The following is a 26,630-nucleotide window of genomic DNA, read 5'->3' as shown; positions in this document are numbered from 1 at the left end:
CCCTCAGTAAGTGGAAGAAAATGACAATAAACAAAGCAAAGATTCTATTGCAAGAGTCCCACTCTGGATCAAAGACTTTCTGTGTAAATGAAATATGCACATGGAGGTGTTAAAATTAATACAGGTACCTCTGTGGTGGAAGCTCTATCTGTACACAATGAAATAAAGAAAATAAGAACAAATCAGTGTATTCTTCTTTGAAACAAAACCTTCAGCTTGGTAGGAATTCAAAGATTGCATTTCCTGAACAGGAACAGTTCAAAAAGACCCCAACATGTTTAAAAAGAACTCAACATGTTGAAGACGAAGCAGTCAGAAGAAAATATTTGGGGTTAACTTATGACCATCTCCTCTGTACCCATCTAATAGGATCTCAAAAAAGCCGGTTTCATCAGCTGCAAAATTTTGCGCAAAACTCACTTGTCAATGACTCAAAGATGACAAAATTATTACACACTGTTATTTTCTTTTCCATTATGGATATTACCTAGCATTGGCACAATTAGGCATCTTAAGAGATCTTAACATTTTAAGAGATCTTTTGGTGAAGTTTATTTTATTTTTTTTTTTCAACGTTTTTTATTTATTTTTGGGACAGAGAGAGACAGAGCATGAACAGGGGAGGGGCAGAGAGAGAGGGAGACACAGAATCGGAAACAGGCTCCAGGCTCCGAGCCATCAGCCCAGAGCCTGACGCGGGGCTCGAACTCACGGACCGCGAGATCGTGACCTGGCTGAAGTCGGACGCTTAACCGACTGCGCCACCCAGGCGCCCCTGGTGAAGTTTATTTAAAAAAAAATAGTCATTCTAGGACACCAGGATTACCAATGAAGAGAGAAAAGGAAAGAGAAAATGCTGAATCACCTTGGCAATCAGAACTAGAGATGATCATCTGGTGGGTGGTTTTCAAACATTTGGATTTGGATTTGAATTTATTTCTCCCCTCAGGAGAGTGACTCGGGATATATAATGAAATGTTTGGGTAGTTTAAGGAGAAAGCAGCAGAGAGGAATGTAGATGATCTGGTGAGGAGCATGAAGCAGGGACAGGAGGAAATCAGAGTCATGACAAAAGGAATCTTTAAATTAGTCTTACTAAAGCTGTTGATTATTTTTCCTGGTTTGTAACAAATGCAACTAAAAAACCAACCAAACAAACGAAAAGCAGCAACAATATTAACAAAGGGCATGCAACATCAAACCAGATGGGCTTCAGCCCATTCCTAACCCTGCAGGAAGGGGTCCCACTTTCCCCCACGAAATACTTGTAAAACAGCAAAGAAACAGAAGAACTAATTATAGGAAGATTTGTCAGAATTAAAGAAAAATATAAAGAATTTTAAACACATATCTATTTCTTTCCAGCAGTGACAGTAACATCAATGAGATCTGTGAGTGCTTCCCAGATCATTTGCCAAATAAAGATGGAGAATTTGCTTTTGTTACTAAAAAAAGAGTGATTTTAAATTAACCTATTATAGTGGAGATTTAAGTATTCTACAACACTTATTTTCTTTAACACTTTAAACATTAATCTTTTTAAAACTTGCAATTCTAGAGTAGTCATTACCTTAGACACTTGTTATTTTGTAGGAAGAAATTTAAACACCTCAAAATATCATCAACTCTAAATTTGATCATATCTAAATTCATGGGACTCAATACCAGAAATCTTTTTTAATAAATGTAATTCCAAAACACTTTACTGATATCGTGGGATTACAGTTGTTCTTACACCCCACCACTACAAGGAGATATATTGCAATTCAAACCTCTATAAGCAAAAGTTTCTTTTATCATTCATTCAGTAAGCAAATATCTATTGAGTGCCTACTATGTGACAGGGCCTTCTTGGGGTTTACATTTTACCTGGAGAAAGAGACAATAACAAGTCAGGGATTAAATATAAAGTACGTGTATCAAATGACAGTAAATTCAAATTCAAATTCTTTCCTCAAATGAAGGAAAGAAATGGTGTAAGTTTCTTGTTTTTAATAGGATGATCATGGGAAGGAAGACATCATTCACAAAGTGACATTTAAGCAGAGATCTAAAGGAGATGAATGAGCAAGACATGAAAAACATCTAGTGAAATTGCATTTCTGCAAGTGCAAAGGCCCTGAGACAGAGTGGGCTGGATTTGTTTCAGGAAGCCAATGTGCCTGGGAAAGAGTGCAGTGGACATAGACAAGCACTACCCAAAGGGTCAGCAGACAGCCTCAAGCTGTGTCTAGGCTGCAGAGAGCCACCTTCCACCAGGTCCCACCCTTCTCAGAACAGCATTCAGCTGATGAGGCAGGAATAGAGGTGCAGTCTTTGAGGCCTTACAAGGGGCGACTGTGGCAGGTCACATGTGCCTCCAAGTTCCTTGTAGGCAGTCTGGAGTCTTACCAGGCTGCTTCACTTTGACTTATTTCTCTTTGGCCCATCCTGCTTCATCCCACTTCTGTCCATGGGTGTTAAGTCCTCATAAATATGAAGCCCCACCAATCCTGTCTCCAGTGTCTTCTTCTGGAAAACTCAGCTTGCCACAAGAGTGAGCCAGGAAGAGGATAGTTGGATGGAAGGTCAGAAAGCTATCTGGGACATCGACTGTGGCTTTTACTACAATAAGAGCTCTGGAAATTTTGTAGCAGTGAGATAGCTTGCTTTGTCATTAATAGAATGGAGAAGGGTGAGGGCAAAAGCAGGATGGAGAGAGCACAATCCAGGTGACAGATGAAGGTTTGTACCAGGGAGTAGTGATGTGGAGGGGGCTTGGGAGAAGTGGTAGGACTCTGGATATGTTTTGAAGAAAGAGCCTTCAGAACTTACCGCGGAATTGGATGTGGGTGAAAGGAAAAAGAAAAGTTATGGATGACTCCTGTTTTGGACCAAGTGACTGGAGGAAAAGAGTTGCATGTTTGCAGAGAAGATCAGAAGTTCAGTTTCAGACTTGTGGCACTAGACACTTTGTAGACATCCAAGGCAAGATGCCAAGGAGACGGTGGAATTTGAGAGTCTGGACTTCTACAAGAAGTCCAAAATAGAGATATAAATTTAGGATCATCAGCATATGAATATGAAAGCCATGAATTGGAGAGAGAGTGAATGTAAATGAGAAGAAAAGACATCCAAGGACCAAACCCTGGACTTTCATTACATTTCCATCCAACATTGACAGATCGACCAAATGCCCAAAGCACATGAGCAAACATGTGAACTAGGAAAGGTAAAGAGGAAACACACCAAGACAAAAGGGATTGCAGGTCCTCATCCTGTTTACTAAACAAGGAAATTCAGGTTCACAGGTGATACAACTCTACCTGATGCTGGGAAGCAAAGAGCAGCATATGAAGCAACACACCTCTGACTATGGAGCCAAGGCATTTTCCTTAAAACAGCCTGCCCAGAATGGGTCCCCTAATCTTCATTAACGCAACCTTTATCAATCAAGTCAAAGCTTAATTTTTCTTGTCACTAGTAAAACTCAAGTTGTAGATCACCTAGAATTATGACTTTTACTATTAATGAGCAAGTAGAAAGTGTGAAGAAAGTATGAAGAAAAGTAACCACAGAGCTCTAAAAATCTATTCTCGGAACACCTGGATGGCTCAGTCGGTTAAGCGACCGACTTCAACTCAAGTCATGATCTCATGGTTCGTGGATTTGAGCATAGCTCGGGCTCTGTGCTGACAGTTGGGAGCCTGAAGCCTGCTTTGGATTCTGTGTCTGCCTCTCTCTCTGCCTCTCCCTCCTCTCTCTCTCTCTCTCTCTCTCTCTCTCAAAAATAAATAATAAAGCATTTAAAAAATAAAAACCTATTCTCATTGAAAGAGAATAGTGTGAATCATAATGCACATACAAGTTTTTTAATGTTTATTTTGAGAGACAGAGAGAGAGCATGAATCCATGTAAGTTTTTAATAGAAATCTTTCTCTTTCTATACCTACATTGGAAGGACAGATAAAAGCCAGGTATAAAGGCAGATGCAAAAAAAAAAAAAAAAAAAAAAAAAAAAAAAAAAAAAGTAAGCTTCTTTAGTTGAGTGCTTCTCAAACTTACTGTGCAACTGAATTACATAGAATCTTGTTAAACTGCAGATTGATTCAATAGGATCTGGAGTAGGGTCTAAATTTCCGCATTTTTAACAAGTTCCCAGGTGTGCTGCTGCAGCCTCTGGTCCACAAACCACACCTCCAGGAGCAATGCTTCAGTTAACATTATCTGATAAGAGGGTAAATTGACCATGTGGTAGAGGAAAAACCCCTGCAGACACCAGCTCATCAGGAGATCTTACATATTGGTTCACATTCACAGAGAGTGAAGATTTTGATTATAAGCAGAAAGATTCCAAGTGAATAACACCTGTACAAACCTGAGAAAACCAGAGTGAGAAATCATAAAATTTTACAGAAGAAAAGATCAAGCAATGATTGGAAACAATAAGTCATTCTGTTAAAATTGTACCAAATTATGCAGAGGTCTTCTATATTTCTTTAAATTTTACAATCTAATTTAATCTATACGTTCTATTTAAAATACATTCTGTTTATAAAGGTAATGTTTATACGAATGTTTTCATAGTGTACTTCAGTATTTGGGGTTATTTTTAGAAGAATAATTGGGTGGGGATGCTTTTCCTATTTTCTTTGCTTCAGTAGTCTCAACAGTTCTCAATCCTGACTGCACATCATACTCTGGAGAGCATTAAAACTGCTGATTCCCAGGCAGGTCCCACCCCTAGGAAATACGGTTTCCTAACTCTGAGGATGGGCTGTGGGCATCCATGAATTTTAAAGTTCCACAGGTGATTGTAATGTGCAGCCCGAGTGAGAACTGTTGAATTTAACCAAACCCAAAAGAACTTGTGGGCTTCTTAAGACTATAACCCAGGAAACGCCACACACACGGTGGCAGAGTATCAGCAGGAAACAACTTCTGGAGACTAACCTTGCACACCTGAACTTACAAAGTTATAGCAAACATCATAAAGGATTAAGCAAATCCTTTGATCTCAAAAACTTCTGAAAATCTAGTCACTTCTCTTTCCTCTTTCCATTTTTCCAAATCAAAGGCTTCAGACAGATTATCTTTAAGCAGGTTTCAAAAGACTCCCACTGAAATTGAAATGTTGGTAGTTTCCAGCAGATATCAGAATGAAACCGATATGAAGAACTATTCCTGAAGTGTCAGAATTACCTACTGATCCTATGATGCTTCAAATTATACATGACAAGGAAAAGATGAAGGAAGGAAGGAAGGAAGGAAGGAAGGAAGGAAGGAAGGAGTAAGCTCCTTTAAGAGAACATTTCATTTTTTTTTCTGTTGAGCTGATTTTAAGCAGAAATCATTCAAAAGAGTAATTTTTATGAGCGCCAATTTCTAAGTCTAAGTCTAAAAGTGAAAGGGCAAATTAAAAAATAAACTTTATACCTCACAGTCCGTATGGAACAGTGCCATAAAGATAGGACACTGGGAGTGCCCTGTACAGGTGAGTTTGCTCAGTTTGTTGAGAGACAGAGGGAAGATCAAGGTGAATTAATAACATCTCCATGTAAGTCAGTTCACTTCCCTCTATTCTCCAACTATTGACAGCACCCTTAAATCCAACCAGCATTTTAGAAAAGGTGTTCTCTTGAGCAATAGAGAAATGTAGTGAGTATCAGTAAATGGCTCATGGCAGATCTATCCCACTAACTGGAAAAATCAATCACCCTTACATATGAGCAATGGCACAGTTCCACCACAGTACCTTTGGTCCTTCTATCTGTTAACCAGGAAAACAAGAATTTGCCTTTTTATAATGGAAAATCCAGTAAGAATTTCACATGTAGGCTGCTTCTTCTTTCTCTTTGATTTTGCTTGGGTTTCCACAGGCAATCAAAGTGTGATATGAAGAGGACATCTGAGAACCATCCTGAGAGTTTACTCTTGGTTTCCCAAACAAGGAGCCACTGTGTTCCAGGGACTCCCCCTCTCCCAGTGTGAGGACCTGCACTGAGATTCACTTTCCACAATAGTGCCCTAGCCCTGAGAATACCTGATCATTGGCAGCTAGCTTTCTAGAATACCTCCTATAAGAAAAGCTAACACCTAGTTCCAGACTAACCAGCACCAAAGTAGACTATTTTCCCTTCACGGACAAAGGGACTATTCCAGTTAAGCTATGGAAAGGGGACACAACAGGGGGGCATGTTTCTTTCCTGGAACACAAACTCACCATGAGCCCAGCAAGCCTCTCTATGAATGAAAGAAGTATTAGGGTACCCTGTCTTCCCCTGCCAGCCCTGTAGTTTATCTCTGTCAGGCTTTCTAATATATCCATAGTTAGCTGGCAGATCTACAGTGGTCTCACCCATGTGTCTGAATGTTACCTGGCTTTTGACTGGGGTGCACCTCAGTTCTCTTCCACACAACCTCTCATTCTCCACTAAGCAGTATATTATTTTGCTAGGGCTGTCATAACAAAATACCACAGACTGGGGGCTTAAGCAATAGACATTTATTTCCTCCCAATTCTTCAAGCTAAAACTCTGAGCTCAAGGTGTCAGCAGCTTTTCTGTCTTCTGAGGACCTCCCTCCTTGGCTAACAGATGGCCATGTTCTCCTGTGCCTTCACGTGGTCTCCTGTGTATGTGTATCTGTGTCCTAACCTCTTCTTATAAGGACACTAGTCATACTGGATTAGAGCCTACCCTAGCGGCCTCATTTAACCTTAATTACTACTTTAAAGACTCTGTTTCCAAATATAGTCACATTCTGAGGTATTGGAGGTTATTCAACATATGAATTTGGGTGGGGGGGACACAATTCATCCCATAACAGCTTACATGTGTTCATTCATATAGTGGTCACATGGTTCCAAGCACATCAAGAGAAAAAGTCCCAGTATACAAGCACTTTTTAAGCCTTTGCTTGTGTTGCGTTGCTTGAGTTCCATTAGCCAAAGTCAGTCTCAAGGCCAGAGTCAGTATAGAGTCAGTGTGGCACTATCAAAGGACTGGGATAGAAGGAGGGGAATAATCTGTAGGCATTTTTGCAGTCTACCACATGTTGTGATAGAAAAAGAGAAGAATTGGGTTACTCTAGCCCCTGGAGAACTTTAACCTGGTAGGAGTATAGTTCAGATATCTCTTTGTAGAAAAAGAACTTCCAGTATAATAAAATTCATCCTAATAGGTTGTGACATATTACAGTGTCAGCATGAAAAGTCATCCAATTTCCCTATAAAATGAGAAAAGCAATCCCCACCCTTCCCTTCCTCACAAATACCTATGAGATCAAATGTGGAAGCTCCATGGAAGAAATATACTCAATCATCTATCAGTCCCCTTCAGTGATGTATTACACTGATCAAATCTGAAGTGTCTTAATACAAATAATGTAGCTATTTTTAATCAACACCAAGTCATTTAATAGAGATACATTGCATTAGGTGTTGACCTATCTCCAAAATTTTCCCAAATACTGACTTTTAACAAGACACTTCAAAATACAGGAAGTCTTTCAAATGACATTTTGACTGTCACTGCTCCGTTTCTGTCAAGCTAAGCTCTCTGTCCATTGGTCAGTAAATAGCATAAAATTTGCAAGTCTATTTTGCCAATTCAATTTGAGTGGTGGTAGAGACTTAAGAAGTTCAAAGAACCAATGAGCACAGAAAATGAGTTTTTATAATAAATGCTTCATAGGAAAAAACAAGGTCAGACATCTATCTTTACCCAATCTATTCTTTTAAGACACAGCTCAAGTCTTTTCTGTTCCATGATACTTTCTCTGACAATGAGTGCCCTCCAAGATCTCTCCTTTTGAACTTCAAAAATATTTTATTGAATGGGCTGGGTTTAATGGGAAGCAAGCAAAAACCAATTTTATTTTTTCTCACCTTTCCATAAGTTTGATTAGCACTGACATTCCTTATTACTTTCTTTGATAACATTTGGGGCAGATTCCTGCTGCTTTGGCCATTTTTAGACATGAAAATGTCCAGTGGAAACTAATCATAGCAGAACATCAATCCAGCCCAATCTTATAATCATGCAACTTTAACATAGGGCAATGGAATATTCAAACTGCTATTGAATTAAACCTTCTCCTGCCCCCCATCTGGCACCTGCCTTGGCTGAGGAAGCATGCGGTGAAGAAGGAGAAGCAGTCACCTTTGCCACCCTGCCCCTCTTCTTTGCTCCACATCCTCTCCTACTTACTAGCTGCTGCCATTGCTGAGATATGGAAATGGTGTCCTGCCATTGCAGATGTCTGAAGCAGACGCTTCCTCTCCCGATGTGCTTTTGCTGGTTTCTGGGGATTCTCCGCTTCTGACTCCAGTTTTGTTACCTCATACAGTGCTTTTCCTCTGGCTGATTGCTTCTGACTCCCACTTTATTTCCAGAGATTTATCTCTCAGTTAGGGTGGTATCAACTCTCCAGATGATCTCCCCTGGCAGGGACCCAAACCAACTCCCTTCTGTGAGGCCCATATTGCAGGAAATGTGCTCCTTTGCTCCACTGTCAGCAGGAGTTCACCATCTCTTTCTTGTTTCTGCTGTCCCAGGGCTGTTGGCCAGCCACAGCATCAGCCACTGGTATTTATTCACTTCAAACAAGAAGCAGGTATCAGTCTCTAAGTCTGCCAAACTCCAAGGAATGTGGCCAGGCTTTCTGAGTAGTTTTCTTGAAACTTCTCTTCATTTGGCTTAAAATCATTTAAATCATTTGGCTTGAAAAGTACTGATGAGCAGTGATAGAAGAAATGCACAAAACCCTCTAGACTCCCTCCAAAGAAACTCCTTCTTTCAGCTCTTCCCTGAAGAAGTGAAAAATGGGCTAATAAGACAGACCAACTGCACAGTCTCTGTACACACTCTGCCTAAGTGGCCAGGTCTAGCACATAGCCCTGTGAGTGTGGATACCTGGTACCGGCTGATTTGTCCTCTGAAATCTTTACCGGAAGTCTGAGGCAAGTGACATCTAATGACTTGTTACTCTTCTATATGCATCGTTCTTGACAAGATTGCCTTATTTTACTGAGTACCACTATAAGATTAGCTGTATTTAAACCTTGGGAAGATAAGAGTTTGAAGAAAATGGAATAAATGAAGAAGAGACCATATTTTGTATTCTTGAGGTCCTCACAAACTAGTGGAGACTGTAGTAGAAACTTTCTGGAATTATATATCAGCCCCATGGCCTAATGTCCCATTTCTTTGGAAACTCACCCCCATACCCCCTGATGGGCCACAACAGCCATGTTTGTATGGTAATGCTATTCATTAGGCATTGCTCACTTGGACCTATGACTGACATCTTCCTCAAAATGAGCTAATTAGATTACTTTCTTGGGAGTTAAGGATTGGACTGAAAATCATATCAGACTCTGCAGCTGGAAAGGTAGGCATTTTCTACCTTGCAGAATAGAGAAGAGAAAATCAACCTACAGAGGAAGAGAGAGAATGGGGTAAGCATACAAAAATACACAGAAATGAGGGGAAGAGAGAGAGAGAATCTGTGAACTTGGTTTCAATGACCTCCCTATTGACTCGTTGCATCTCTGCCCTTTGGCTTATGATAATGCCTGAATCCATACAGGAATTCTCTTCTCTCTCTCTCTCTCTCTCTCTCTCTCTCTCTCTCCCCTCTCTCTCTCTTTTGCTTAAGCTAACTAAAGTTAGCTTCAGTTTCTAAAATCTGAAGTATCCTAAGTAATAGAAACATAATATATACATAAAAAGGAGTTGAGAACGAGACAACAGCATATAGGTAAAAGTGGCTGATCAGGAAAGACACCACAGAGAATCAGTATTTGGGATGATCTTCAGAAGATGAGTGGGACTGCTATGGGGAAAATGGGAAATAATCTAGGTAGAGAAAATAGGATGAGCATGGAAAGGAGGTGGAGAATTGAACATTTAGCTGAGGTGCCTAATATGTCAAGAGGAGTCACTGGAAAGAAAATTAGATGAAGGTCAGATTTTAGGAATCTTGAAAGGCATGTAAGTTTGAAAGGTTTTTTAGCTGGAGTAACATGATAGGATCTGCATTACCAAAGCTAATTATTATAACTGTGTTTAGGAAAATTAGAAGATAAGGGGACTAGATATAGGGAAAGCAGATGAAAAAGGCTAATGGGAGGACCAGTCTAGGTTAGTGGGTATTGGAAGAAGAAAGGAAAAGTCCAGTTTGGCATTTTAGTTCTGGAATCAGAGTAAGGAGTGTGATGGTCCCATGGCAGAAACAATTCCAGATCTAAATGGTGCCAAACATGACCATGTCCTAGCCCATTTAATGAGTAGCTACTGCCATGGTACACTGCTGTTGAGCAAATTACATACATGCTGTAGCAGACACATGCTGTTTCCCAACTAGCAGCAGCTTCCCCTTTCTTTGGGGAGCAGCACTCCAATCTCTTTTGAGAATTTGGGTCAGGAGGCTTTTCTAAATTCGCGTGTCTCTCTGTTACTGTAGAGCTTCAGATGTGATGCAGGCATCAATGTCTCTGCAATGTCTTTGTCATGTAAAGGGACACACAAGGCACGTTCTGACTCTGTAGCCCTCAACCCTAGGCTTATAAACCCCCCATCCTGGACTCACCTGTGTGATTCCCACCCCCAATCAGACAACACTGGTGCAAAGAAGGATCTATAGGTATCAAATAGCTACCATAAAATTAGTCTTTTTATATGTTTATTTATCTTGAGAAAGAGAGAGAGAGGGGGAACACAAGTCGGGAAGGGGCAGAGAGAGAGAAAGACAGAGAGAGAATCCCAAGCAGGCCTGACACAGGCTCAAACCTATGAACGGTGAGATCATGACCTGAGCTAAAATCAAGGGTCAGATGTACAAATGACTGAGCCACCCAGGTACCCCATAAAATTAGTCTTTAAGTTACCCTTTAACCTCCACTTAGTACTTGACAGGATCTAAGGTGTTAGGCTACCTGGGATTGAATGTTGGCTCTCCCACTTACCAACTGGGTGACCCTGGGCAAGGTAATTAACGTCACCATGACTCATTATCTTCACCTACAAAATAGGGATAACAGTAGGGTCTATCTGAAAAATGATATTAGGAAGATTAAATATCTTAAAACTCACAAATGCTTAGGACAGTGTTTGACACATTGAGAAGGCCCAAAACATTAGCTTACAATATAAGAAGCACTTGAACACATTGGCAAGTTATTGTCCAAAAAGAGTAGCTCAGTTTCTCATTGCACAAGAGCTGAGACTGTTGTGTCTGGCACATTTTCTCCACATGTCCAATAAACAAGACTGCCCATAAGGTAATATCATCAATCTACTTAAGGTTATACTTGTACAGAAAATTCATCCTGGTGGGCCTATTCCAATGATACAGCTAAATTTGAAGTCAGAAATTTCGTCAGGATTATACTAAGATCTTTTGATGAATGAAGACTTTGGCTGGTAACACCTGTCCTAAATTTTTTCCTAATAAATGATACATACCTTTGAGATTAAACCAGATTATTTTGCCAATATTTGTGACATCTGCATCTCTTTTTTTTTTTTCTTTTAAGTAAAAACTGACTGTCTTGGGTTTGAATAACACGTGTTCATGTGCCAACACTGTTTCCCCCTCCCCCACCATCACCCAATACCAATCCTATCTGCCAAGTTCACATGCAGCCTCAGACCTTTCCCAGCCCACAGGAAGATAGCCACCCTTACCCTTTTAAAGATAATAGGAAATAAGATCCGGAGCGCCTGGATGGCTCAGTCAGTTAAGCGGCCAACTTCGGCTCAGGTCATGATCTCGCAGTCCGTGAGTTCTAGCCCCGCGTCAGGCTCTGTGCTGACAGCTCAGAACCTGGAGCCTGCTTCAGATTCTGTGTCTCCCTCTCTCTGACCCTCCCCTGTTAATGCTGTGTCTCTCCCTGTCTCAAAAATAAATAAACGTTAAAAAACAATGTAAAAAAAAAAGATCCACTTGCCACTTAGGGTGATTTTGTCAGAGAGACAGATCTAAAAATTATCATGCTCTCAATAGAATGGTGACTCTGTCTCCCCAATCACTTTAACCAACATTGCAAAACCCTCAAAATACTGAGAATTAGTGCTGTAGTCATTTACTAGGTAATCTGACTCTCAATGGAAAGGATATGAAGACAGCCACTTTAATGAACCATATGAAGTTAACTATATGATTTCCTTAAAGTCTCTAGGCTCCTTCCTTACTATATCATTAGGAAGCCAAGGACTTGGACCTTGCATAGCACAGTGCAAGGAGTTCAGGGTAGGAGCCCTGGATCCAAGTCCCAGGCCTACCATTTACTTCCCATGAGATGTAAGAACAATAATACTTGTGCTGATATACCTGGGATATGCCCTAGTGGGGAAGGCCCAAGGCCGGGTCACTGTCTGTTCCCTGGGACTGAGGACAATTGGAGCAAGAGATCTCAGGGCCTACAGCAGCATGCTCTTTTTCCATGGAATTACTCTAAAGGTTTTGTAATAAAGTTAACAAACATATAATGTTTACCCACTATGTGCCCGGATCACATTATAAGGAACACAAACACAAATATAAAACACAATTCCTAATCCCAGGGAATTGTGGCAGGGGAAGAGGCATATGTTGATCGAGCCATAATAGAGGACACGGTGGGATAAGAGATAGATGAGAAGCATAAATCAGGGCCGAAGGGGCAAAATGAGAGGCTGGGTGGTGGACTCAGAAGTCCAACTGCTGCCTGGGCACAAATGCCTACTTAACAAAATGTGTGACTCTGGGCCAGACACTTAACCTCTCTCTGTGCCTCAGGTCCTTCATACAATCGGGATAATAATACTACCTACATCACTGAGTTGTTAGGATGCCTGAATGAGTTAATATGAGTAAAGCACTTGGAACGGTCCCAGGCATATATTGCATGGCATGTTGGGATGAAAGAATGGCACTTTCGTTCATCCCAAAGAGACAGAAAACAAAGATAGTGACCAGTCCAATCTCCTTGTCAAATAGACAACCCTGGTAAATCATCTAATGACACTTGCTAGCAAGGATACCCCTGGAGAAACAAAGCTCTTACTCCCCAGACTGGCCCCCTTCATCGTGCCACCTGAGAGACCACTCTACAACCACTGGGGCAATAGTGTGCATTAAATACCAAGCTTCATCAAAATGTTTTTAATGCTCTTAAAATTAACTCGAAGGATTCTTAAAAATTAAATTGAATCGTTCAGTCTCTCTTTTGTCAATTCTGTGCAATAGCAAGCTTCTCCCCATTTACTTTTGGGATTCAACTTTCATTTAAAACTTTTGATAATCTAATGGTTAGTTTCCTTCAGTAACCTTAATTTTGCCTCAGATATAAGGGGAAAAGTCCTCATAGTATCCCCAAATAGCACCTAAGGAAGAGAAAAGTTGGAAAGAGAAAGTGGATGCAAAAGATTAATGTCTCTCTTTCCAAACTTTGCCCATGACCTGACTATTCCTTACCCATAGGGAAAAGAGGCCAGAACCCCATGGCCATTGTTTGGAGAACATCTTGGGAGCATCCCGACCTGCCTGAAGAGAGAGCCATGCTCATAAATGTCTGAGCATAGTCAACTAGTTGTTGTAAGTAATAAGCTCTCAGGATCAGAGATAGATACACACACACATACATACACAGATGATAGAAAATTAAGTAGGTAATGTCTGTTTTTTAAGTCAAGAAATGTTTCATCACCCCAAATACTTTCTCCAATCCAAGATTTACTCTGAAATCCCACCATTAACATGCATTTCAGTTAAGCCACACCCTTTACAGGCATTAATTTACAGGCATTAATTTATTATTTAAATTAATAAATTTAAATATTCTTAAGATTGACAGTCCACTGTCTCTCTAACACCTGGGCCTAAACCCAGTCATCAGACTGCCTTCCTCCTGACTGGAGGAACAAGGATCCTGGAAGATGGGGAGTCTGCAGAGAGCCATAGCATGACCAGCAACAGAGAAAGGAGGAAGGCAGTGCCCAGGACGATTTCCCACCCTCACTATTTGGTTGAAAGCTGATCCTAGATCCCTGCCTTGTCCAAATATCATCCACTGACTTCACAGAAAGGTCAGGAAAAGATTTATCATTCAGTCTTTGTTTCTAGGCTTGTAAGTGGAATTTCAGAGAAGTGACATGTGGGAGGGAGATATGGTTCAATTGGTAGGTAAATCATAGCTTGGTTAGCATACTTTTTAATTGCCAGAGGAAATAAATGGTAAGTGGTTGAATTGCAGTTGGTGGTGACATTGCTCTGAACTGCTCAGGCTGTAGGAAAAGAAACCAGTGGGAAGGAAAATACCCAAAGAACAGCGTTGTCACGGGCATTTCCAATGCAACACAGCCAGCCAAATCAATCAGGGTTAAAAAAAAAAAAAAAAAAAAAAAAAAAACTGGCTAAAGGCCACCCTCTCATCAATCCTGGAAGAGAAAACCATAGCAACATATGTTCCCTTAAAAATGGAAAACTGCAATTCATTTCCAAAGTAATCATTTCTAGTGCCTGCCTCAACTTTTTATGCCTCTCTGAACTTCCTGGGTATATTTACAGAGCAAAACTTTCTTCCTGTGTGTGTGTTCATGCTGTGTTTTATTTGCATTGCAGAATATCACTGTAGCCCTCCCAGTCCTTATAAATTAAGTTTATTTTGAGATGAGAGGAATGGAGCAGAAGTAGTCCCTGCTGTGACTTAATGTTGTAAGAGTTTATTTCTTTGTTTTTCTTGGGAAACTATATTGATGGGGCAGGCAGGGGGAAAAAACCAAAGATAAAACGTCTCCCCCCAACTCCATGTCTGTTTTGACTCTCATTTTTAAAAAGCAAATGTATCCAAATAATCTCCTTCCAGATGTACTCAGATCAAATGGGGACACTGGGTAATTGAGAAACAAGATTTCCATCTGCTCTATCAATTGAAAGGCAAAAAGTGGAAAGGAAAAAAAAAATTGAACCACTCCTCTGTTGCCTGTGAGCATTGTAAATGGATGGATAATTCAAGTGCTGGAGGACTTGGAAAGAGCTGAGATCCCTGAGTGACTGACAAGTGTAGCTCCAGGACAGCCATGCAGCGTGGCTGTTCTCCAAGTCTTTCTCCAGGGCCAGGGTACCACCCTGGTGCCCCACTCCCTTGACTGTTGTATCCCCAGCACCCCACCCCACATTGGCCAGCAAGCATGCATGCATGTATTCATCTCTTCAACCAATATTTGTTGGGCTCCCACCACCTTGAATTTCACTTACTCATTTGAATTTCACCATGACTATGTGAAATAGGTGCGGGTAGGCAGCTCATTGTTGCCCTGAAATGTTATTAAGTCCCATACTCCATGAGTCATGTCACATACCTCTGCTTTGTCTCTCAAACTAGATTAGAAACTTTTCAAAAGCAGGAAGACTAGATGCAAGGGCTTGTCTTTCATTGCTCTCATTCTCTAGAGTGACTTCTAACAAAGAGCACTGAATATAACAAGGAAAGCAAAATAAACCCATTAAAAAAAAAAGGTAGATTTACTTCACTTTTAAATATAGGGATGTACCCAATAAAACAAATCTCAATCACTGGGAAGAAAACATTTTCTCCAGTCCTAGCCCTCCTTGTTTCTAGAGTCGGAAATACCACCTTTGGAGCAGATTGCTGCTCTCAGAAAGGGCATTTGAGAGGTATTTCTGACTTATTTAGGTTAAAGCAAGTGCTTTAAGTGCTCACTCTTTCTGGAAGAATTGTCTAACCAGATGCCTTTGTCCTGGTGAAAAGCTCTGCAGTTGGAGGTAGAAGTCAGTCCAAGCCCTTCCTTGGTGGGTATGTGCATCTGTGCATTTACCCCAGGGCCTGGAAACCTTGTGACCAGAAGAGAAGTGCACCCACTACCCTGCCTGGAAGGACAGTGAGGCTCCCTAAAAGAAACATACTACCAGCAGGAGCGTCACTCAGCTCAGACCCTGCTCCTTAGTGGGGACGGCCAGACTGGGGCACTCCCTGTGGACCTGCCTCTCCACTGAGGAAGGTGCTTGTGGAAAGTGGCCACATGCCATTTGTTGTAGACTGAATTGTGTCCCTTACCCAAAAGCCCCTAACCCGTACATGACTGTATCTGGAGATACGGTCTTTAAGAACTAGTTAAGGTTAAAGGAAATCATAAATGTAGGGCCCTAATCCAATAGGACTCTGGCCTTATAAGAAGAGAAAGGTCTCTGTCTATCCCTCTCTGTCTCTCTATGTCTCTCTCTGTCTCTTTCTCTCCACCATGAGAGAACAAAGAGAAGGTAGCCCTCTGAAAGCCAAGAAGAGAGCCCTTACCAGGAACCAACTCTGCCTGACCTTGATCTGGGACTTCCATCCTCAAGAGCTGTGAGAAAATAAATATCTGTAGTTTAAGCCACCCAATGTATGGTATTGTCTGACAGCCCACGCTGACTAATACAGGTACTGTCTATCTTATTTTGTTGATTAAAAAACTAAGTTCAGAAAGGTTAAGTAATTTGCTCAAGATCACATAGCCAGTAAGGGACAGAGCTAAAATTCTATAGTGCATTCTTCTCCTTTTGCTGAACTGAAATTCTGATGGAAAGCCACGTTTACTTTGATCCACACTGTTACAGGAAGGGGAGGTAGGCTCATTAGGCAGACAATAATGAGAAATGTATATGCCATTATAATAGCTTTACATGGCCTGAAATAGTGAAAAAGCAAGGCTTACCAAAAATCCTTGCTGAATAAATAAATGAGTAAGTGAATGAATGAATGAATGAATGAATGAATGAATTTCTCCAGGCTAGAGCTAGCAAGGCTTCATAGAAGAGGTTACAATTAGGAAGCTGGCATTCTTTCCCCAACACCTAAGCCTTCCCTTGGTGAACATTCTCCCCACTGTCAGATGTCATGAGGGTTAGTCCTTCCCTGGCCACACACCAGTGGACACCTGGGCTTTGCAGATTGAATCTCTCCTGCCTGTCCCTATAGTATCTTGTATGGCAGTGACAAGAGACAGATGTGTGCACTCTTCTGCTCTCCTTTTCCTGTGTTCACACTTTTCCTGCAATCCATGTAGAGGCTTCATACACTGAATTGGACTTTTTGTTTCTCTTTTTCCTTCATCTGTGCATGAGGCCTCCACGTCGCCTGGAGACCCAGAGCTGACCTATAGAGGGAATGAAGACTTACATATGTTACTGCTAGAATAGCAGAAGAACTGAGACAAACAGGATGTGCCGTGTGCACAACAACAGCATTGCACAGGAAAATAGAGAAAGGAGGAGACCACACTACCCCCACCCCATTCTTCCCTCAGGGAGTGTAGTAGAGGGGCAACAAGAGGGAATAGAATGAGGTGTGACCTTGGGAAAAATCTGCAAGGGAGGCAGGACATTCTGACCTGGAGGGCCAGGGCAAGAGGAAGGGCTGCTCAGGAGTCAGGACCTGTGTGGCTAGCTCCAGTGAGTAGCAGGGAAATTAACCCAGAGAGTGGGGGTCACTCACCGCTATTCACCGCTATTCAAGGCTCCACATTATCCAAGCAGGAAGCCCCATTACTGTCCATCTGATGGTGCTGGGGCAGGGCTTTCCACCCTTAGCTGCCTGTACTCTGCCTGTGGATTCTCCACCAGAGGGGGAGGAAGCACACTCACCTGGACCCCACCCCGGCTGAGCCCCGCCCCTACTGCCTTCTCTGCTCTCCCCTTCCATTCAGCAATAAGATAGTAGCTAACCCATAGAGCTTACTGTGTAAGCTATACATGTGTGTATATATACATATAAATGTGTGTATACACGTATATATATCATTCGTACTTATTTACCCCTTACTACAACACTCTATGGCAGATACTAGTATAGTCTCTCCAGTGTATGGATAAGCCTCTCTGTGGCACAAATAGATTAACTGAACATCAAACCTGGCTCCAGATCTCTGGTTTCAACCACTATTCAACATTATCTCTCATCACCCAAGATACATGTTGGACCCCTTGAAACAGAGGGTATGAATGTAAGAGGTAGTGGTTTGGGAAGTGGAAAGAGCAGACCGGCATGGTACTTCACTGAAGTCCCCCACCCCCATTACACATGTCTGGGTCTATGGTCTAGCTCTCATAGTGGAATTAAACTCCCCCAGGTGAGAGTCCTGCCTTATTTATCTTGATACATCCTTCTCAAGGACAACACCCTTCATGCATAAAAAGCTGAGTAAATGGTAAGCATATTTAATTACTGGAAGTTATTAACAAAAGCTTTAGGTTTGAGTATGTTTTGAGCACCACTCAGGGTCCTAGAGTACCTCTCAAAGAGGCACAGACAGATACGTCACAGTGCTCTCCTGTTTGGACCAATAACCAGTCTTTCATTCTCTAGAGAACTTGGAGGAAGAGACCAATTTACCTTTACTAATGTAAAGCATTACATTACATTACATTACATTACATTTCATCTTTACATTTTAAAGATATATAACCTCAGTGCATCTCACTGATTCTGAGTGATAGGGAAAGTTAAGTTATACCTTTATTATACAGGTAAAGAACCTGAGGCATTAAAGAGGTTAAAACATGTATCCAAGATCATACAGCTACTCAGTAGCAAAGCCAGGAGTGTAAGGCTAATACCTATTTCCCAACTTTCAGTCTGGCATTCTTTCCTCTAGACCTGGAAGCATCCCTTGGACAGTGGATATATTTCTCATTCTCAGAATCCATAAGCTTTATCCCACAAGTACCTTTCTCAGGCTGCACACTTGCTGGAAAGGATTTGGGGGAGGCATTTCACATAGAGCCTTGCTAGCTAAGCTTTCCATGGGCCAGCAGCATTAGCATCACCTAGGAACTTGTTAGAAATGAAGAACCTTTGGCCCATCTAGTATATATTGAACCTAAATCTGCATTTTTTTTAAGTTTATTTACTTATTTTGAGATAGAGATAGAGGGGGGAGGGACAGAGAGACAGACAGACAGACAAACAGAGAGAGAGAGAGAGAGAGAGAGAGAGAGAGAGAGAATCCCAAGCAGGCTCTGCACTGTCAGCACAGAGCCCAATGTAGGGCTTGAACCCATGAACTGTGAGATTATGACCTGAGCCAAGATCAAGAGTCAGATGTTTAATCGACTGAGCCATCCAGGTGCCCCTAAATCTGCATTTTAATAAGATTTCTGGGTGATTTGTATACATGCAAAATTTTGAGAATCACCTCTATAGAAGACCTGCCCACAGGGGCAATCAGCAACAGATAGAAGTTGAATGTTCTCAGGTAGATTCCATGAAAGTTTCATGGGTATTTTATGTAGCTGACCATATTCAGATACTGACTTGGTAAGCATCACCTGGTTCTCATTCACAACAAGCAGGTGAAGGAAGTGGAGCATACCTTGGACATGGACCTGTTAGGAACTTCAAGCAGCACCCACTGGGGGAATGCACAGATAAGCGCCATGCACCATGAGTCTCTCCCACATGAGAAAACTAGGGGAGGAGGGGCGCCTGGGTGGCTCAGTGGGTTAAGCCTCTGACTTCTGCTCAGGTCATGATCTCATGGTTCATGGGTTTGAGCCCCTCATCTGGCTCTGTGCTGACAGCTCAGAGCTTGGAGCCTGCTTTTGATTCTGTGTCTCCCTCTCTCTGCCCCTCCCCCCACCACCTGCTCTCTCTCTCTCTCTCTCTCTCTCTTAATAAATAAACATTTAAAAAAAAGAAGAAAACTAGGGGAGGGGACACCCATCTAGAGCCACATATGCATGAATTTTAGGTCCATAAATAAGGTACTGACTGGCACCATTCTCTCACCGCTGCCCTGGGACACTGTGGTGCTCAATGGTCAGAACACACAAATCTAATTCTGCTTGGCATCAACCAGAAAAGTGACTCTGCATTACAGACGATGCTGCCTCAGCTGATTTCATGGATGTCTGTCCTCTGGTCAGTGGACAAGTGGTAGGCTGAGTTGAATTCAGCCCCCTCCTCCCACCCCAATTCTCTGTCAGCTCTCATGCCAAAGGAAGTCTGAATCAAACACTATTTTTGATTTTTTATAAATTGTCTCTACAGGATGGTGTTCAGCCTATAACATGCAGAATGTTTTAAAGGACCAGCTTTTGAAACTTGTCTGGAAAAATTAAACATGCTGATAAGATTTTCCTCACCAAGAGGAGCACTTGCTAAACTGGTATGAATTTGTCCACTAACCTTAATGGTACCATAGTAGGTTGAAAGCCTTCCCCCAAAATTCATGCCCATCAAAACCCCAGAATGTGACCTTACTTGGAAATAGGGTCCTTGCAGATATAATTAGTGAAGATGATGTTATACCAGATGAGGCAGAGGTGGGCCCCAAATCCAATGACTGGTGTTTTTATAAGGAGATGGATATTTGGGGGCACCTGGGTGACTCAGTGGGTTAAGCATCCAACTTCGGCTCAGGTCATGATCTTATGATTCGTGGGTTCAAGCCCCATGTCAGGCTCTGTGCTGATAGCTCAGAGCCTGGAGCCTGCTTCAGATTCTGTGTGTCTCTCTCTCTCTCTGCCCCTCCCTTGTTCATGCGCTCGCTCTCTTGCTCTCTCTCTCTCTCTCTCTCTCTCTCTCAGAAATAAAGACATTAAATATATATATATCTATATATCTATATATCTATAGATATAGATATAGATATAGATATAGATATAGATATAGATATAGATATATAAAGGAGAGGGATATTTGCAGATTCACAGACGAACGTAGGTAAAAAGGTCATGTGAATGTGAAGGCAAAAATTGGAGAGATACAGCTACAAGCCAAGGAACCACCAAGAACTGCTGATAACCACAAGAAGTCAGGAAAAGGCAAGGAAGGATTCTTCCTTAGTATCTCCAGGAGGAGCATGACTCTGCCAACACTTTGATGTTGGACTTCAGAGCTTCCCAAACTGTAAGAAAATACCTTTCTGTTGCTTGAAGCCATTAGTTTGTGGTACTTCGTTAAAGCAGCCTGGGAAACTAATACAGTATCTAATAACTAATGTTGCTGACATTATTTTGAGAGCTTGCCTCATGCCAGGCATTGCTCTGAGCATTTCACATGTGTTTACCAGTTTAATCCTCCAAGCAACCTTCTGAGGGAAACATGGTTCTTCTCACTTCACATAAGAGATATGCAGTTCCCTTGACCACATTTGTTACCCAGCTGATGGGTGCTCCAGCAGGTTCTAACTCAGATCCTACTCGGAACCTCCAACCATGAGCTCTGAAAGGTGGGAAGAGACACTGAAGAGAATGTGTAGGCAAGAATTGGCATGGCCAAGCTCCTGTTCTGGCCGTGCCCCACTGACAGTGAAAATGAGGACCCATGGGAAGCAGCTGAAGGATCAGGAAGCTTGGCCACCTAGTAGCAGAAGTTAATGCTATTTGGTTTCTGGGAAATTGAGTTATTAGCGAGGGTTCTCAATTAAGAAAAGCCCCAGTGTGCAAACCTAAGCTAAAAAGAACTGAGGGGCTGTGGTAGCAGACATTCTTTGGAGAACCAGCAGGCCAAAGCTTCAAAGAGTACACCTAGGAGACCCATTTCACTCCTAGACTTGAAAGTGAGTGGACTTACAGTAGCAGCTGGGAGGAGTTCCAAGGAAAGAGTGATCTTGCTGAGTTCAGATGTTTAATTCTTTGAACATATTTCCCTTAAGTCTGTTATGGCATTTAAGAGCTGTTTCTAAAAATTACCGTGCTAATGTACAGTTTGGGTTGGTTGAAAGGGTGGGCTGGCTCTCTGGAATCTGTCAAATCTTTCATAGGAGCCCCCACTGATGAGCCACAAACTAGGAGGAGCTGGAATGCCACGTGGTAGCAGACAGTTCTTGCTGTAAACAAAGCCTGAGGCTTTAAAAAAAAATGTATAGAATGAATGTATCCTACACGCAAAGTCTATACAAAGGTTTCTCAGCCCTCTGGGTTGGTTTTTTGGGCTGGATCATTCTTAGTTGGGTGGGCGGAGTATGTCCTGTGCATTATAGGATGTCCAGCCGCATTCCTGGCTTCTTACCCACTGGATTTCCAAAAGCATCCCCATCCCAGTACAAAAATGTACCCAGAACAAAGTCGTCCCCCTCCCTACCAAGAACCACTAATCTATATAGAGTAACAGAAAAATGCCACCATTCACTTGGGAAAGTCTTTGTATTTACAACGTTTGTTAAGCAGCTCAAGGGAGAGGTCAGATAGCACTCCCTTTTCACAATCAGCTCTACTCACATGCTCTTTTTTTTTAATATTTATTTATTTTTGAGAGAGAGAGAGAGACAGAGCACGGGCAGGGGAGGGGCAGAGAGAGAGGGAGACACAGAATCTAAAACAGGCTCCAGGCTCTGAGCTGTCAGCACAGAGCCCAACATGGGGCTCAAACTCGGGAACGGTGAGATCATGACCTGAGCCAAAGTCAGACGCTCAACTGACTGAGCCACCCAGGTGCCCCTCTGTTCACATGCTTTTAGCCCAGATTTGGCCAACTACCCAAAAATCTTCTTTACCCTGTTTCTTTCTTCCTTAGCTTCTCCAACACTACTCTTTCCTTACTTCCATTCCTAATATTTCCTGTTCTCCTTTCCTGGCTCATTTTCCTCTGCTTGTCCCAAAACATTGATGTTTCATAGCTTTCATTCTTAGCTCTCTGGTTTGCTTTCCTTGGTTAAGTGTTACTTCCACATAACCCCATTTCTCATCTACACAATGACAACTGACTTCCAAATCCCTGTCTTTAGCTTGACCCTACTCTAAGCCTTAACTAAAAAGGACTAAACTAGTATTCTAGTACTCCTAGCTAGATATCTATATATGTTCCACAGATACCTCAAAATCAAATTATCTATAAACATCCAAAATATTTACTGAAATTCCAAGCAACTTGGTCTCTATGCCACCATTCATTCTGATCAAAATTCCGTCAAAATTCTGAGAGGTCTTCCTTCTGAAAACCCCCCATGATGAACTTGTCACCAGGCACTATTATAGATTCTACTGTGGCTGCTTCCTCTGGTCTGCACCCCTCTCTCCACTCTGTCAGGACTGTAAACTAGGCCTCTCCATCTCTGTCTGCTCCCACTGTTGTTCAAGCACCATTCTAAAACAGTTGGGATCCACTCCCCGCTCTTCCTCCTATGCTTCTACTGCAAGGACAGGATCCATGATCCACCCAGGTACTCAACCCAGAAACCTGAGCCTCACTATTCACTCCTCCTCCAGCTTCCCATTCAACCGGTCAACAGGATAATCTTCGTTCTACCTGGAATTCATCTACTCCTCTTTCTACTCCTGCTGTCTTAGTCTCAGCAATTGTTACATCTTGCCTGGACTATTCAGTAAGTCTCCCTCACTCCAAAATTTGCCCCATCCACTTAGTATTACAGCAATCACTAGAATGATCTTTAAAAATAAAACTCTGGCATATAATCCAGCAATCCCACTTCTGGGTATTTATCCAAAAGAATTGAAAACAAGATCTTGGTGATAGCTGCAAGCCCATTTCACTGCAACATGATTCACAATAGCCTAGAGGTGGAAGCAATCCAAATGCCCATTGACAGATGATCAGATAAATAAAATGCCCTATATACAGACAGTGGAATATTATTCTACATTAAAAAGTGAGACCCCATCACAAGCTACAAGATGGATGAACTTTGAGGACATTAGTTCTCAGTGAAATAAGGCAGTCACAAAAAGACAAATGTATGATTCCACTTACATGAGGTGTCTAAAGTAGCCAAATATGTAGAAACAGAAAGTAGAAGAGCAATTACTGGGAGCTGGAGCAGGGGATGGGTGAGGGCTGGGGAGAAATGGGGAGCTGTTGTTCAGTGGGTATAGAGTTCCAGTTTTGTAAGACGTAAAAGTTACAGAGATCTATTATTGTACAATATGTACACACTTAACACTACTGAACTGGACACTTAAAAATGGTAAAGATGGGGGCACCTGGGTGACTCAGTTGGTTAAGCATCTGACTTCAGCTCAGGTCAGGATCTCACAGTTTGTGAGTTAGAGCCCGGCATCGGGCTCTGTGCTGACAGCTCAGAGCCTGGAATCTGCTTTGGTTTCCGTGTCTCCCTCTCTCTCTGCCCCTCCCCTGCTTTCTCTCTCTCATTCTCTCTCTCTCTCTCTCTCTCTCTCTCTCTCAAAAATAAATAAACATTTAAAAAATGATAAAGATGGTAAATTTTACTTTATGTGATTTGTAACACACTTAACAACTGCTTTAAATAAAAATCTGTTCATATAACTGCCTGTTGTAAACCCTTCCCTGGCTCACTCTCTTCTGGCGTTTGCAAAATCTGTCTGTTCCACTTGGAATGTTCTTCAAAACACCTCTTCCCTGCTCTGCTCCTGGAAAATGTTTCCTGGTCCTACGGGACAACTTCTCTCACCTCCCTCCTTTGTGATGACATAACCCCTCAACTTACCCCACCGGGCACTCACACTAAGGAGCTGATGCCCATTTTCCATGTCTGCTCATCCTAAGAGACTGTGAAGTCCTCACACACAGGCACTTCAGTGTCCTTCACCTCTACGTCTCTGGAGGTGCACATGCTGCCCAGCTGGTTTAGGAAGGCATTCATCAGATCCCAGTGCTGTGCCTACAAAGATTTCTGTTGAATTCTATTTTTTCCATTTTATCCCACCTGAAACAAATGTTTCCCCTGCCTCCCCAATCTGACTTTTCTGCCTTCTTTTTTATAGTCTTCTTTCCTCAGTAAACTTCCAATACTGGCCTGGTCCCACATTGACTAACCTCAGGGTTTCCAATTTCATTTTCCTTATACTTCTGTCCCACGGTTGCTGGATCCCAAAGCTTTTCATGAATGTAGTTTCCATCAGACAGTATGTAGGATGACTCACTGAAGTGGAACAAAGACTCATTTGAACTGAGATCTGTTACAATAAAGCAGTGGCCACTGGGATTATTTACATACAGTTTGAGGACTAATCTGCTGCTCTGAGCCACTGGAGAGATGTGTGACCATTTCTCCACCTCTGTTTTAAAATGTAGATTTTATTATTATTCCATTCTGGTGAGGCCAACACACCAGGACAGGGTGGCCATTGAAAAGATAGTTGGTTATTCACAGTTCCCAAGAGGAAGGGCCATGGGAGGAAGGACTGGGGCTGCCCAGGACTCAGAGGAAGTGAGGAGAAAGCATGGGCGAGAACTTTTCTCTTGGTTTTACCTGGAAGAAATGTCTGAGTCAGGGTAAGCAAGCTATGCACATTTAGGATTGGTTAGTTTGAATACTTGAAGTAGGCTTCAGAGCATAGGGGCTGTCTCTAGCCGCCTGGTACCTGGCCAGGTGGTGATTATGGCAGGGGATAGTGTAGTGGCCCAGAGCGTGAGAGCCCAGTAAGGGAGGTGCAAGGGGGAGATGGGCTTTTGATGAGTTGGCTTACATGTGGAAGGTACAAAGGAGTTGTAGTTATCTTTAGGAATTGGCTTACCCTAGGAGGAACAGTGTGAGCCCCCACCAGCTAGTCTCCAAGATATCAGAGCGTCATATAATACGGAAAATAAAAAACATGATTCACATACTTCCCAACACCAGAATCAGACCATGGAGCATGAAGTATGGCTGTGGGAGGACAAAGAAGGGGAAAAAATATGGATAATGTTTCTATTAACATTGCAGGTAACCCAGACCAGAGCATTCCCTGACTCTTAAAAAGTTGGGAAGAAAAATTCTTCCAGCTACAGATTTAAAAATAGTCACTCACTTTCTCAGAAGCCAGCTTCTAAAACATTTACTTTAGATTTCTTTTTATGTGATGTGATAAATATACATTTTTTTCCCATAGAGAATATTTATGAAAACTTTTCTGGGAAATGTCTTTTCACTAAATATAGGGTCTCTGGAGACAGATCAGGAAAACAGCCCCCCAAATGTGCTGTCAATTGTGACCTGACAGTCTGAATTACCATATTTTTATATTGTAACTCACTTCCCTTAATGATATATATATTCTACTAATGGTGTGAAAGAGATAGAAACTGGCAGCTTTAATGGTGTGTGATGTATGTGCTCCCGAACCATTAAATGCAAGATTTTGCCTGAGATAAGAGGGAGCTCCAACTTGCCTTCATGTGGGGCATGGGCTTCAGCCCGACACTCAGCAGAGGTGACCTTTGGTGGTGAGGTGATATTGAATCCCATCTCCTTAGCGCATATTAAAGGTGACCACCCAGGCAGACTTTGACATTTGGTAACTTTTGAACCTTTTATATGCCACTTTCTTTCTCCAAATGGCCTTCCCCTCTGCACACGTGGGTCCCCCCTCCCAGCTTTCCTTTTTTTCTCTGTCTCTTCCTGGATGAGGCTCTAGCCCTCAGCACTTACTGGAACTGATTGTCAATTCAAATGACTATACCCAGGGGTCATCCTACTGGAGGACAGGCATGACCACATGTGTTTGCATTTTGGAAACTGGGACATTTAAAATGAACCTAAAGTGCATTTGTACAAAAGAGTACCCAAGTGTGCCCCTATCTGGTAGCCCTTCCTGGAACCCAAGACACCCTGTCATGCTGACAGCCTGCAGTCTCCTCTGCCCACACAGAGGATGTCAATGCCTTCTCCCTTTTGGGCTGGACACTAGGAATGGCCCCAAGCTCCCAAGCTTGACACAATTTCTAGATAGAACACATCTGTCATAGC

The 26,630-nt window shown here is 42.1% G+C and overlaps 1 protein-coding gene across 8 annotated transcripts in view; it reads right to left on the bottom strand.

Moving 5' to 3' along the window:
- Positions 1-26,630, bottom strand: part of LOC132673338 (uncharacterized) — a 98,841-nt gene that overhangs the window by 23,327 nt on the left and 48,884 nt on the right. Inside the window, exons 1-2 of one of the 8 annotated variants that reach the window (XM_078451365.2) lie at positions 10,949-12,306; positions 4,045-8,788 (exon numbers count right to left, since the gene is read on the bottom strand). The exons of 4 other annotated variants lie outside the window; for them this stretch is intronic. The gene's annotated coding sequence lies outside the window, so the exon portion shown is untranslated. 3 more of the 8 variants (XM_078451366.2, XM_081796381.1, XM_060625932.3) reach the window with 3 other exon arrangements.

The sequence above is a fragment of the Panthera onca genome, chromosome C1, assembly GCF_046562875.1.
Source record: "Panthera onca isolate mPanOnc1 chromosome C1, mPanOnc1 haplotype 2, whole genome shotgun sequence".
Taxonomy (NCBI): domain Eukaryota; kingdom Metazoa; phylum Chordata; class Mammalia; order Carnivora; family Felidae; genus Panthera; species Panthera onca.
Note: the sequence above shows the minus strand (reverse complement) of the source record. Positions and strands in the feature narration are given on the sequence as shown.